This window comes from Equus caballus, chromosome 17 (assembly GCF_041296265.1).
Source record: "Equus caballus isolate H_3958 breed thoroughbred chromosome 17, TB-T2T, whole genome shotgun sequence".
Taxonomy (NCBI): domain Eukaryota; kingdom Metazoa; phylum Chordata; class Mammalia; order Perissodactyla; family Equidae; genus Equus; species Equus caballus.
Genome location: NC_091700.1, coordinates 5,868,136 through 5,881,454, shown reverse-complemented (window position 1 = coordinate 5,881,454; position 13,319 = coordinate 5,868,136).

Here is a 13,319-nt window from a genome sequence, read left to right as displayed (position 1 = left end):
CTTTGCTCTCAGCCGTGCCCTCCATTGCTCTAGAGGTGGAAGACTCAAAGCACTGCCTCCATCCTTCAATTGGAGACAAGCCAGCAACTGTTCTGCTTCCAGCTCTTTAGGAAGCTGGGAAAGCACTCGCATTCCACAGTGCTCTTACAGCATCAGGGAACGTCTCATACAAATGCAGCTGAACACCGTGTCTTTTCAGCCCTTAACTCACCAATCTGCAACATCTGCTTCTGCTGCATTTCCAACTTGCCAACCCGGCTCAGACGAAATGCCTAGCTCTTCCCCTCAAGCGACTGTGCTGATTCCCAAATGATTGAGCATCCACATGCTTAGGAGGCGATAAACTGCATGCCTTTTTCCAACCACCATTTGACACTGCTTAGAGAGCGTCGGAAAGCAGCTATGTCAGAAAGGCCCCTTTGCTCCCAACCAGGCCCTCCATTGCTCTCGACGTGGAAGGCACAAGGCACTGGTTCTGGATCCACCCCTCAATGGGAGACAAACCACATCTTGGCCTGCTTCCAGTTCTTTAGGAAGTGGAGAAAAAACTCCCTTTCCACAGTGCTCTTACAGCGTCCTGGGAACATCTCATACAAAGGAGTCTGAATGCCGTTTCTTTTCAGCACTTCACTCGCCAGTCTGGGACATCTGCATCCTGCACGTTTCCACCTTGGCAACCCGGCTCAGACGAAATGCCTACATCTTCCCCTTGAGCAATGGGGATGAGGCCCATAGGATTGTGTTTCCACATGCTGAGGAGGAGAGAGACAATAGGCTTTTAACTAACCGCGAAGTGCAACGGTTGGGAGAGTGTCAGAAATCACCAATGGCAGAAAGACCCCTTTACTCTCAGCCGCGCCCTCCATTGCTGTAGAGGTGGAAGGCACAAAGCACTGTCTCCATCCTTCAATGGGAGACCAGCCATAAACTGTCTTGCCTCCAGCTCTTTAGGAAGCTGGGAAAGAACTCGCTTTCCACAGTGCTGTTACAGCATACGAGGAAACTCTCATACAGAGGCAGCTCAAACGCCATTTCTTCCCAGTGCTTAACTGGCCGCTTTAGGACTTCCGCTTCTGCCACAGTTCCACCTTGCCAACCCGGCTCAGACGAAATGCCTACATCTTCCCCTTAAGCAACGGGGGCGAAGCCCACATGATTGTGCTGCCACATGCTTAGCAGGAGCAGACAATAGGCTTTTTACAAACCGCCATTGTGCACTGGGTCAGACAGTGTCAGAATGCACCTATGTCAGAAAGGGCCCTTTGCTCTCAGCCGTGCCCTCCATTGCTCTAGAGGTGGAAGGCACAAAGCACTGCCTCCATCCTTCAATTGGAGACAAGCCATAAACTGTCTTGCCTCCAGCTCTTTAGGAAGCTGACAGACAACTCGCTTTCCACAGTCCTGTTACAGCAGACCGGAGAAATTCTCATACAAAGGCAGCTCAAATGGCATTTCTTCCCAGCCCTTAACTCGCAGCTTAGGACTCCAGTTTCTGCCGCAATTCCACCTTGCCAACCCGGCTCAGACGAAATGCCTACATCTTCCCCTGAAGCAAATGGTCTGAGTCCCAAATGATTGAGCTTCCACGTGCTTAGGAGGAGATAGACTGCACGCCTTTTTCCAACCACAATTGCGCACTGCTGGAGAGAGTGTCGGAAAGCAGCTATGTCAGAAAGACCCCTTTGCTCTCAGCCGTGCCCTTCATTGCTCTAGACGTGGAATGCACAAGGTACTGGTTCCCCCCCTCAAGGGGCGACAAGACACAGACCATCTTCCTTCCATCTCTTTATGAAGCTGAGCAAGACCTCGCTTTCAACAGTGCTCTTTCTGTGTCCTGGCAACATCTCATACAAAGGCAGCTGATATGCCATTTCTTTTCAGCACTTAACTCGCAGATTTGGAACTTCTGCTCCTGTCACATTTCCACCTTGCCAACCCGGCTCAGACGAAATGTCTACATCTTCTACTTAAGCAACGGGGATGAGGCCCAGATGACTGTGCTTCCGCATGCTTAGCAGGAGCAGACAATAGTCTTTTTACAAACAGCCATTGTGCACTGGGTCAGAGAGTGTCACAATGCACCTATGTCAGAAAGGGCCCTTTGCTCTCAGCTGTGCCCTCCATTGCTCTAGAGGTGGAAGGCACAAAGCACTGCCTCCATCCTTCAATTGGAGACAAGCCAGCAACTGTCCTGCTTCCAGCTCTTTAGGAAGCTGGGAAAGCACTCGCATTCCACAGTGCTCTTACAGCGTCCTGGGAACGTCTCATACAAAGGCAGCTGAACACCGTGTCTTTTCAGCCCTTAACTCACCAATCTGCAACATCTGCTTCTGCCGCTTTTCCACCTTCCCAACCCGGCTCAGACGAAATGCCTAAATCTTCCCCTGAAGCGACTGTGCTGATTCCCAAATGATTGAGCATCCACATGCTTAGGTGGCGATAAACTGCATGCCTTTTTCCAACCACCATTTTACACTGCTTGGAGAGCGTCGGAAAGCAGCTATGTCAGAAAGGCCCCTTTGCTCTCAGCCATGCCCTCCATTGCTCTCGACGTGGAAGGCACAAGGCACTGGTTCTGGATCCACCCCTCAATGGGAGACAAACCACATCTTGGCCTACTTCCAGCTCTTTAGGAAGTGGAGAAAAAACTCCCTTTCCACAGTGCTCTTACAGCGTCCTGGGAACATCTCATACAAAGGAGGCTGAACGCCGTTTCTTTTCAGCACTTCACCCGCCAGTCTGGGACATCTGCATGCTGCACGTTTCCACCTTGCCAACCCGGCTCAGGCGAAATGCCTACATCTTCCCCTTGAGCAATGGGGATGAGGCCCATAGGATTGTGGTTCCACATGCTGAGGAGGAGAGAGACAGTGGGCTTTTAACTAACCACGAAGTGCAACGGTTGGGAGATTGTCAGAAATCACCAATGGCAGAAACACCCCTTTACTCTCAGCCGTGCCCTCCATTGCTGTAGAGGTGGAAGGCACAAAGCACTGCCTCCATCCTTCAATGGGAGACAAGCCATAAACTGTCTTGCCTCCAGCTCTTTAGGAAGCTGAGAAAGAACTTGCTTTCCACAGTGCTGTTACAGCATACGAGGAAACTCTCATACAGTGGCAGCTCAAACGCCATTTCTTCCCAGTGCTTAACTGGCCGCTTTAGGACTTCCGCTTCTGCCACAGTTCCACTTTGCCAACCCGGCTCAGACGAAATGCCTACATCTTCCCCTTAAGCAACGGGGGCGAAGCCCACATGATTGTGCTTCCACATGCTTAGCAGGAGCAGACAATAGGCTTTTTACAAACTGCCATTGTGCACTGGGTCAGAGAGTGTCAGAATGCACCTATGTCAGAAAGGGCCCTTTGCTCTCAGCCGTGCCCTCCATTGCTCTAGATGTGGGAGGCACAAAGGACTGCCTCCATCCTTCAATGGGAGACAAGCCATAAACTGTCTTGCCTCCAGCTCTTTAGGAAGCTGACAAACAACTCGCTTTCCACAGTCCTTTTACAGCAGACCGGGGAACTTCTCATACAAAGGCAGCTCAAATGGCATTTCTTCTCAGCCCTTAACTCGCAGCTTTAGTACTCCTGCTTCTGCCGCAATTCCACCTTGCCAACCCGGCTCAGACGAAATGCCTAAATCTTCCCCTGAAGCAACTGGGCTGAGTCCCAAATGATTGAGCGTCCACGTGCTTAGAGGCGATAGACTGCATGCCTTTTTCCAACCACCATTGCGCACTGCTGGAGAGAGTGTCGGAAAGCAGCTGTGTCAGAAAGACCCCTTTGTTCTCAGCCGTGCCCTTCATTGCTCTACACGTGGAATGCACAATGCACTGGCTCCACCCCTCAAGGGGCGACAAGCCACAGACCATCTTCCTTCCATCTCTTTAGGAAGCTGAGCAAGAACTCGCTTTCAACAGTGCTCTTTCTGTGTGCTGGCAACATCTCATACAAAGGCAGCTGATATGCCATTTCTTTTCAGCGCTTAACTCGCAGATTTGGAACTTCTGCTCCTGCCACATTTCCACCTTGCCAACCCGGCTCAGACGAAATGTCTACATCTTCCCCTTCAGCAACGGGGACGAGGCCCAGATGACTCTGCTTCCGCATGCTTAGCAGGAGCAGACAATAGGCTTTTTAAAACCGCCATTGTGCACTGGGTCAGAGAGTGTCAGAATACACCTATGTCAGAAAGGGCCCTTTGCCCTCAGCCGTGCCCTCCATTGCTCTAGATGTGGAAGGCACAAAGCACTGCCTCCATCCTTCAATTGGAGACAAGCCAGCAACTGTCCTGCTTCCAGCTCTTTAGGAAGCTGGGAAAGCACTCGCATTCCACAGTGCTCTTACAGCGTCCTGGGAACGTCTCATACAAAGGCAGCTGAACACCGTGTCTTTTAAGCCCTTAACTCACCAATCTGCAACATCTGCTTCTGCCGCTTTTCCACCTTCCAAACCCGGCTCAGACGAAATGCCTACATCTTCCCCTCAAGCGACTGTGCTGATTCCCAAATGATTGAGCATCCACATGCTTAGGAGGTGATAAACTGCAAGCCTTTTTCCAACCACCATTTTACACTGCTTAGAGAGCGTCGGAAAGCTGCTATGTCAGAAAGGCCCCTTTGCTCTCAGCCATGCCCTCCATTGCGCTCGAGGTGCAAGGCACAAGGCACTGGTTCTGGATCCACCCCTCAATGGGAGACAAACCACATCTTGGCCTGCTTCCAGATCTTTAGGAAGTTGAGAAGAAACTCCCTTTCCACAGTGCACTTACAGCGTCCTGGGAACATCTCATACAAAGGAGGCTGAACGCCGTTTCTTTTCAGCACTTCACTCGCCAGTCTGGGACAACTGCATGCTGCACGTTTCCACCTTGCCAACCCGGCTCAGGCGAAATGCCTACATCTTCCCCTTGAGCAATGGGGATGAGGCCCATAGGATTGTGGTTCCACATGCTGAGGAGGAGAGAGACAGTAGGCTTTTAACTAACCACGAAGTGCAACGGTTGGGAGATTGTCAGAAAGCACCAATGGCAGAAACACCCCTTTACTCTGAGCCGCGCGCTATATTGCTGTAGAGGTGGAAGGCACAAAGCACTGCCTCCATCCTTCAATGGGAGACAAGCCATAAACTGTCTTGCCTCCAGCTCTTTAGGAAGCTGGGAAAGAACTCGCTTTCCACAGTGCTGTTACAGCATACGAGGAAACACTCATACAGAGGCAGCTCAAACTCCATTTCTTTCCAGTGCTTAACTCGCCGCTTTAGGACTTCCGCTTCTGCCACAGTTCCACCTTGCCAACCTGGCTCAAACGAAATGCCTACATCTTCCCCTGAAGCAACTGGGCTGAGTCCCAAATGATTGAGCGTCCACGTGCTTAGGAGGCGATAGACTGCACGCCTTTTTCCAACCACCATTGTGCACTGCTGGAGAGAGTGTCGGAAAGCAGCTATGTCAGAAAGACCCCTTTGCTCTCAGCCGTGCCCTTCATTGCTCTAGACGTGGAATGCACAACGCACTGGCTCCCCCCTCAAGGGGCGACAATCTAGAGACCATCTTCCTTACATCTCTTTAGGAAGCTGAGCAAGAACTCGCTTTCAACAGTGCTCTTTCTGTGTCCTGGCAGCATCTCATACAAAGGCAGCTGATGTGCCATTTCTTTTCAGCGCTTAACTCGCAGATTTGGAACTTCTGCTCCTGCCACATTTCCACCTTGCCAACCCGGCTCAGACGAAATGTCTACATCTTCCCCTTCATCATCGGGGACGAAGCCCAGATGACTCTGCTTCCGCATGCTTAGCAGTAGCAGACAATAGGCTTTTTACAAACCGCCATTGTGCACTGGGCCAGAGAGTGTCAGAATGCACCTATGTCAGAAGGGGCTCTTGGCTCTCAGCCGTCCCCTCCATTGCTCTAGAGGTGGAAGGCACAAAGCACTGCCTCCATCCTTCAATTGGAGACAAGCCAGCAACTGTCCTGCTTCAAGCTCTTTAGGAAGCTGGGAAAGCACTTGCATTCCACAGTGCTCTTACAGGGTCCTGGGAACGTCTCATACAAAGGCAGCTGAACACCGTGTCTTTTCAGCCCTTAACTCACCAATCTGCAACATCTTCTTCTGCCGCTTTTCCACCTTCCCAACCCGGCTCACACGACATGCCTACATCTTCCCCTGAAGCGACTGTGCTGATTCCCAAATGATTGAGCATCCACATGCTTAGGAGGCGATAAACTGCATGCCTTTTTCCAACCACCATTTGACACTGCTTAGAGAGCGTCGGAAAGCAGCTATGACAGAAAGGCCCCTTTGCTCTCAGCCATGCCCTCCATGGCTCTCGAGGAGGAAGGCACAAGGCACTGGTCTGGATCCACCCCTCAATGGGAGACAAACCACATCTTGGCCTGCTTCCAGCTCTTTAGGAAGTGGAGAAGAAACTCCCTTTCCACAGTGCTCTTACAGCGTCCTGGGAACATCTCATACAAAGGAGGCTGAACGCCGTTTCTTTTCAGCACTTCACTCGCCAGTCTGGGACATCTGCATCCTGCACGTTTCCACCTTGGCAACCCGGCTCAGACGAAATGCCTACATCTTCCCCTTGAGCAATGGGGATGAGGCCCATAGGATTGTGGTTCCACATGCTGAGGAGGACAGAGACAATAGGCTTTTAACTAACCACGAGTGCAACGGTTGGGAGAGTGTCAGAAAGCACCAATGGCAGAAAGACCCCTTTACTCTCAGCCACGCCCTCCATTGCTGTAGACGTGGAAGGCACAAAGCACGGCATCCATCCTTCAATGGGAGACAAGCCATAAACTGTCTTGCCTCCAGCTCTTTAGGAAGCTGGGAAAGAACCCGCTTTCCACAGTGCTGTTACAGCATACGAGGAAACTCTCATACAGAGGCAGCTCAAACTCCGTTTCTTTCCAGTGCTTAACTGGCCGCTTTAGGACTTCCGCTCCTGCCACAGTTCCACCTTGCCAACCAGGCTCAGACGAAATGCCTACATCTTCCCCTTAAGCAACGGGGGCGAAGCCCACATGATTGTGCTGCCACATGCTTAGCAGGAGCAGACAATAGGCTTTTTACAAACCGCCATTGTGCACTGGGTCAGACAGTGTCAGAATGCACCTATGTCAGAAAGGGCCCTTTGCTCTCAGCCGTGCCCTCCATTGCTCTAGAGGTGGAAGGCACAAAGCACTGCCTCCATCCTTCAATTGGAGACAAGCCATAAACTGTCTTGCCTCCAGCTCTTTAGGAAGCTGGGAAAGAACTCGCTTTCCACAGTGCTGTTACAGCATACGAGGAAACGCTCATACAGAGGCAGCTCAAACGCCATTTCTTTCCAGTGCTTAACTGCCCGCTTTAGGACTTCCACTCCTGCCACAGTTCCACCTTGCCAACCAGGCTCAGACGAAATGCCTACATCTTCCCCTTAAGCAACGGGGGCGAAGCCCACATGATTGTGCTGCCACATGCTTTGCAGGAGCAGACAATAGGCTTTTTACAAACCGCAATTGTGCACTGTGTTAAAGAGTGTCAGAATGCACCTATGTCAGAAGGGGTCCTTTGCTCTCAGCCATGCCCTCCATTGCTCTCGAGGTGGAAGGCACAAGGCACTGGTTCTGGATCCACCCCTCAATGGGAGACAAAACACATCTTGGCCTGCTTCCAGCTCTTTAGGAAGTGGAGAAAAAACACCCTTTCCACAGTGCTCTTACAGCGTCCTGGGAACATCTCATACAAAGGAGGCTGAACGCCGTTTCTTTTCAGCAGTTTACTCGCCAGTCTGGGACATCTGCATCCTGCACGTTTCCACCTTGCCAACCCGGCTCAGGCGAAATGCCTTCATCTTCCCCTTGAGCAATCGGGATGAGGCCCATAGGATTGTGGTTCCGCATGCTGAGGAGGACAGAGACAATGGGCTTTTAACTAACCACGAAGTGCAACGGTTGGGAGAGTGTCAGAAAGAAGCAATGGCAGAAAGACCCCTTTAATCTCATCCGCGCCCTCCATTGCTTTAGAGGTGAAAGGCACAAAGCACTGTCTCCATCCATCAATGGGAGACAAGCCATAAACTGTCTTGCCTCCAGCTCTTTAGGAAGCTGGGAAAGAACTCGCCTTCCACAGTGCTGTTACAGCATACTAGGAAACTCTCATACAGAGGAAGCTGAAACGCCATTTCTTCCCGGTGCTTAACTGGCCGCTTTAGGACTTCCGCTTCTGCCACAGTTCCACCTTGCCAACCCGGCTCAGACGAAATGCCTACATCTTCCCCTTAAGCAACGGTGGCGAAGCCCACATAATTGTGCTGCCACATGCTTAGCAGGAGCAGACAATAGGCTTTTTACAAACCGCCATTGTGCACTGGGTCAGAGAGCGTTCAGAATGCACCTATGTCAGAAAGGGCCCTTTGCTCACCGCTGTGCCCTCCATTACTCTAGAGTTGGAAGGCACAAAGCACTGCCTCCATGCTTCAATTGGGGACAAGCCATAGACTGTCTTGCCTCCAGCTGTTTAGGAAGCTGACAAACAACTCGCTTTCCACAGTCCTGTTACAGCAGACCGGGGAACTTCTCATACAAAGGCAGCTCAAATGGCATTTCTTCCCAGCCCTTAACTCGCAGCTTAGGACTCCTGCTTCTGCCGCAATTCCACCTTGCCAACCCGGCTCAGACGAAATGCCTACATCTTCCCCTGAAGCAACTGGGCTGAGTCCCAAATGATTGAGCGTCCACGTGCTTAGGAGGCGATAGACGGCACGCCTTTTTCCAACCACCATTGCGCACTGCTGCAGAGAGTGTCGGAAAGCAGCTATGTCAGAAAGACCCCTTTGCTCTCAGCCATGCCCTTCATTGCTCTAGACGTGGAATGCACAATGCACTGGATCTCCCGCTCAAGGGGCGACAAGCCACAGACCATCTTCCTTCCATCTCTTTAGGAAGCTGAGCAAGAACTCGCTTTCAACAGTGCTCTTTCTGTCTCCTGGCAACATCTCATACAAAGGCAGCTGATATGCCATTTCTTTTCAGCGCTTAACTCGCAGATTTGGAACTTCTGCTCCTGCCACATTTCCACCTTGCCAACCTGGCTCAGACGAAATGTCTACATCTTCCCCTTCAGCAACGGGGACAAGGCCCAGATGACTGTGCTTCCGCATGCTTAGCAGGAGCAGACAATAGGCTTTTTACAAACCGCCATTGTGCACTGGGTCAGAGTGTGTCAGAATGCAACTATGTCAGAAAGGGCCCTTTGCTCTCAGCCGTGCCCTCCATTGCCCTAGAGGTGGAAGGCACAAAGCACTGCCTCCATCCTTCAATGGGAGACAACTCATAAACTGTCTTGCCTCCAGATCTTTAAGAAGCTGGGAAAGAACTCGCTATCCACAGCGCAGTTACAGTGTACGAGGAAACACTCATACAGAGGCAGCTCAAACGCCATTTCTTCCCAGTGCTTAACTGTCGGCTTTAGGACTTCTGCTTCTGCCACAGTTCCACCTTGCCAACCCGGCTCAGACGAAATGCCTACATCTTCCCCTTAAGCAACGGGGACGAGGCCCACATGATTGTGCTGCCACATGCTTAGCAGGAGCAGACAATAGGCTTTTTACAAACCGCCATTTTGCACTAGGTCAGAGAGTGTCTGAATGCACCTATGTCAGAAAGGGCCCTTTGCTCTCAGCCGTGCCCTCCATTGCTCTAGAGGTGGAAGGCACAAAGCACTGCCTCCATCCTTCAATTGGAGACAAGCCATAAACTGTCTTGCCTCCAGCTCTTTAGGAAGCTGGGAAAGAACTCGCTTTCCACAGTCCTGTTACAGCAGACCGGGGAAATTCTCATACAAAGGCAGCTCAAATGGCATTTCTTCCCAGCCCTTAACTCGCAGCTTTAGGACTCCTGCTTCTGTCGCAATTCCACCTTGCCAACCCGGCTCAGACCAAATGCCTACATCTTCCCCTGAAGCAACTGGGCTGAGTCCCAAATGATTGAGCGTCCACGTGCTTAGGAGGCGATAGACTGCACTCCTTTTTCCAGCCACCATTGTGCACTGCTGGAGAGAATGTCGGAAAGCAGCTATGTCAGGAAGACCCCTTTGCTCTCAGCCGTGCCCCTCATTGCTCTAGACGTGGCATGCACAATGCACTGGCTCCCCCCCTCAAGGGGCGACAAGCCACAGACCATCTTCCTTCCATCTCTTTAGGAAGCTGAGCAAGAACTCGCTTTTAACAGTGCTCTTTCGGTGTCCTGGCAACATCGCATACAAAGGCAGCTGATATGCCATTTCTTTTCAGCCCTTAACTCTCAGACTTGGAACTTCTGCTCCTGCCACATTTCCACCTTGCCAACCCGGCTCAGATGAAATACCTACATCTTCCCCTCAAGCGACTGTGCTGATTCCCAAATGATTGAGCATCCACATGCTTAGGAGGCGATAAACTGCATGCCTTTTTCCAACCACCATTTGACACTGCTTAGAGAGCCTCGGAAAACAGCTATGTCAGAAAGGCCCCTTTGCTCTCAGCCATTCCCTCCATTGTTCTCGAGGTGGAAGGCACAAGGCACTGGTTCTGGATCCACCCCTAAATGGGAGACAACCCACATCTTGGCCTGCTTCCAGCTCTTTAGGAAGTGGAGAAAAACCTCCCTTTCCACAGTGCTCTTACAGCGTCCAGGGAACATCTCATACAAAGGAGGCTGAACGCCTTTTCTTTTCAGCACTTCACCCGCCAGTCTGGGACATCAGCATCCTGCACGTTTCCACCTTGCCAACCCGGCTCAGACGAAATGCCTACATCTTCCCCTTGAGCAATGGGGATGAGGCCCATAGGATTGTGGTTCCACATGCTGAGGAGGAGAGAGACAATAGGGTTTTAACTAACCACTAAGTGCAACGGTTGGGAGAGTGTCAGAAAGCACCAATGGCAGAAAGACCCCTTTACTCTCAGCCGTGCCCTCCATTGCTGTAGAGGTGGAAGTCACAAAGCACTGCCTCCATCCTTCAATGGGAGACAAGCCATAAACTGTCTTGCCTCCAGCTCTTTAGGAAGCTGGGAAAGAACTCGCTTTCCACACTGCTGTTACAGCATACGAGGAAACTCTGATACAGTGGCAGCTCAAACGCCATTACTTCCCAGTGCTTAACTGGCCTCTTTAGGACTTCCGCTTCTGCCACAGTTCCACCTTGCCAACCCGGCTCAGACGAAATGCCTACATCTTCCCCTTAAGCAACGGGGGTGAAGCCCACATGATTGTGCTTCCACCAGCTTTGCAGGAGCAGACAATAGGCTTTTTACAAACCGCCATTGTGCACTGGGTCAAAGAGTGTCAGAATGCACCTATGTCAGAAGGGGTCCTTTGCTCTCAGCCACGCCCTCCATTGCTCTAGAGGTGGAAGGCACAAAGCACTGCCTCCATCCTTCAATTGGAGACAAGCGATAAAATGTATTGCCTCCTGCTCTTTAGGAAGCTGACAAACAACTCGCTTTGCACAGTCCTGTTACAGCAGACCGGTTAAATTCTCATACAAAGGATGCTCAAATGGCATTTCTTCCCAGCAATTAACTCGCCGCTTAGGAATCCTGCTTCTGCCACAGTTCCACCTTGCCAACCCGGCTCAGACGAAATGCCTACATCTTCCCCTTAAGCAAAGTGGGCGAAGCCCACATGATTGTGCTGCCACATGCTTAGCAGGAGCAGACAATAGGCTTTTTACAAACCGACATTGTGCACTGGGTCAGAGAGTGTCATAATGCACCTATGTCAGAAAGGGCCCTTTGCTCTCAGCCGTGCCCTCCATTGCTCTAGAGGTGGAAGGCACAAAGCACTGCCTCCATCCTTCAATTGGAGACAAGCCATAAACTGTCTTGCCTCCAGCTCTTTAGGAAGCTGACAAACAACTCGCTTTCCACAGTCCTGTTACAGCAGACCGGGGAACTTCTCATACAAAGGCAGCTCAAATGGCATTTCTTCCCAGCCCTTAACTCGCAGCTTTAGGACTCCTGCTTCTGCCGCAATTCCACCTTGCCAACCCGGCTCAGACGAAATACCTACATCTTCCCCTGTAGCAACTGGGCTGAGTCCCAAATGATTGAGCGTCCACGTGCTTAGGAGGCGATAGACTGCACGCCTTTTTCCAACCACCATTGTGCACTGCTGGAGAGAGTGTCGGAAAGCAGCTATGTCAGAAAGACCCCTTTGCTCTCAGCCGTGCCCTTCATTGCTCTAGACGTGGAATGCACAATGCACTGGTTCCCCCACTCAAGGGGCGACAAGGCACAGACCATCTTCCTTCCATCTCTTTAGGAAGCTGAGCAAGAACTCGTTTTCAACAGTGCTCTTTCTGTGTCCTGGCAACATCTCATACAAAGGCAGCTGATATGCCATTTCTTTTCAGCGCTTAACTCGCAGATTTGGAACTTCTGCTCCTGCCACATTTCCACCTGGACTTCCCGGCTCAGACGATATGTCTACATGTTCCCCTTCAGCAACGGGGACGAGGCCCAGATGACTGTGCTTCCGCATGCTTAGCAGGAGCAGACAATAGGCTTATTACAAACCGCCATTGTGCACTGGGTCAGAGAGTGTCAGAATGCACCTATGTCAGAAAGGGCCCTTTGCTCTCAGCCGTGCCCTCCATTGCTCTAGAGGTGGAAGGCACAAAGCACTGCCTCCATCCTTCAATTGGAGACAAGCCAGCAACTGTCCTGCTTCCAGCTCTTTAGGAAGCTGGGAAAGCACTCGAATTCCACAGTGCTCTTACGGCACCCTGGGAACGTCTCATACAAAGGCAGTTGAACACCGTGTCTTTTCAGCCCTTAACTCACCAATCTGCAACATCTGCTTCTGCCGCATTTCCACCTTGCCAACCCGGCTCAGACGAAATGCCTACATCCTCCCCTCAAGGAACTGTGCTGATTCCCAAATGATTGAGCATGCACATGCTTAGGAGGCGATAAACTGCATGCCTTTTTCCAACCACCATTTGACACTGCTTAGACAGCCTCGGAAAGCAGCTATGTCAGAAAAGCCCCTTTGCTCTCAGCCATGCCCTCCATTTCTCTCGAGGTGCAAGGCACAAGGCACTGGTTCTGGATCCACCCCTCAATGGGAGACAAACCACATCTTGGTCTGTTTCAAGCTCTCTAGGAAGTGGAGAAAAAACTCCCTTTCCTCAGTGCTCTTACAGCGTCCTGGGAACATCTCATACAAAGGAGGCTGAACGCCGTTTCATTTCGGCACTTCACTCGCCAGTCTGGGACATCTGCATCCTGCACGTTTCCACCTTGCCAACACGGCTCAGACGAAATGCCTACATCTTCCCCTTGAGCAAT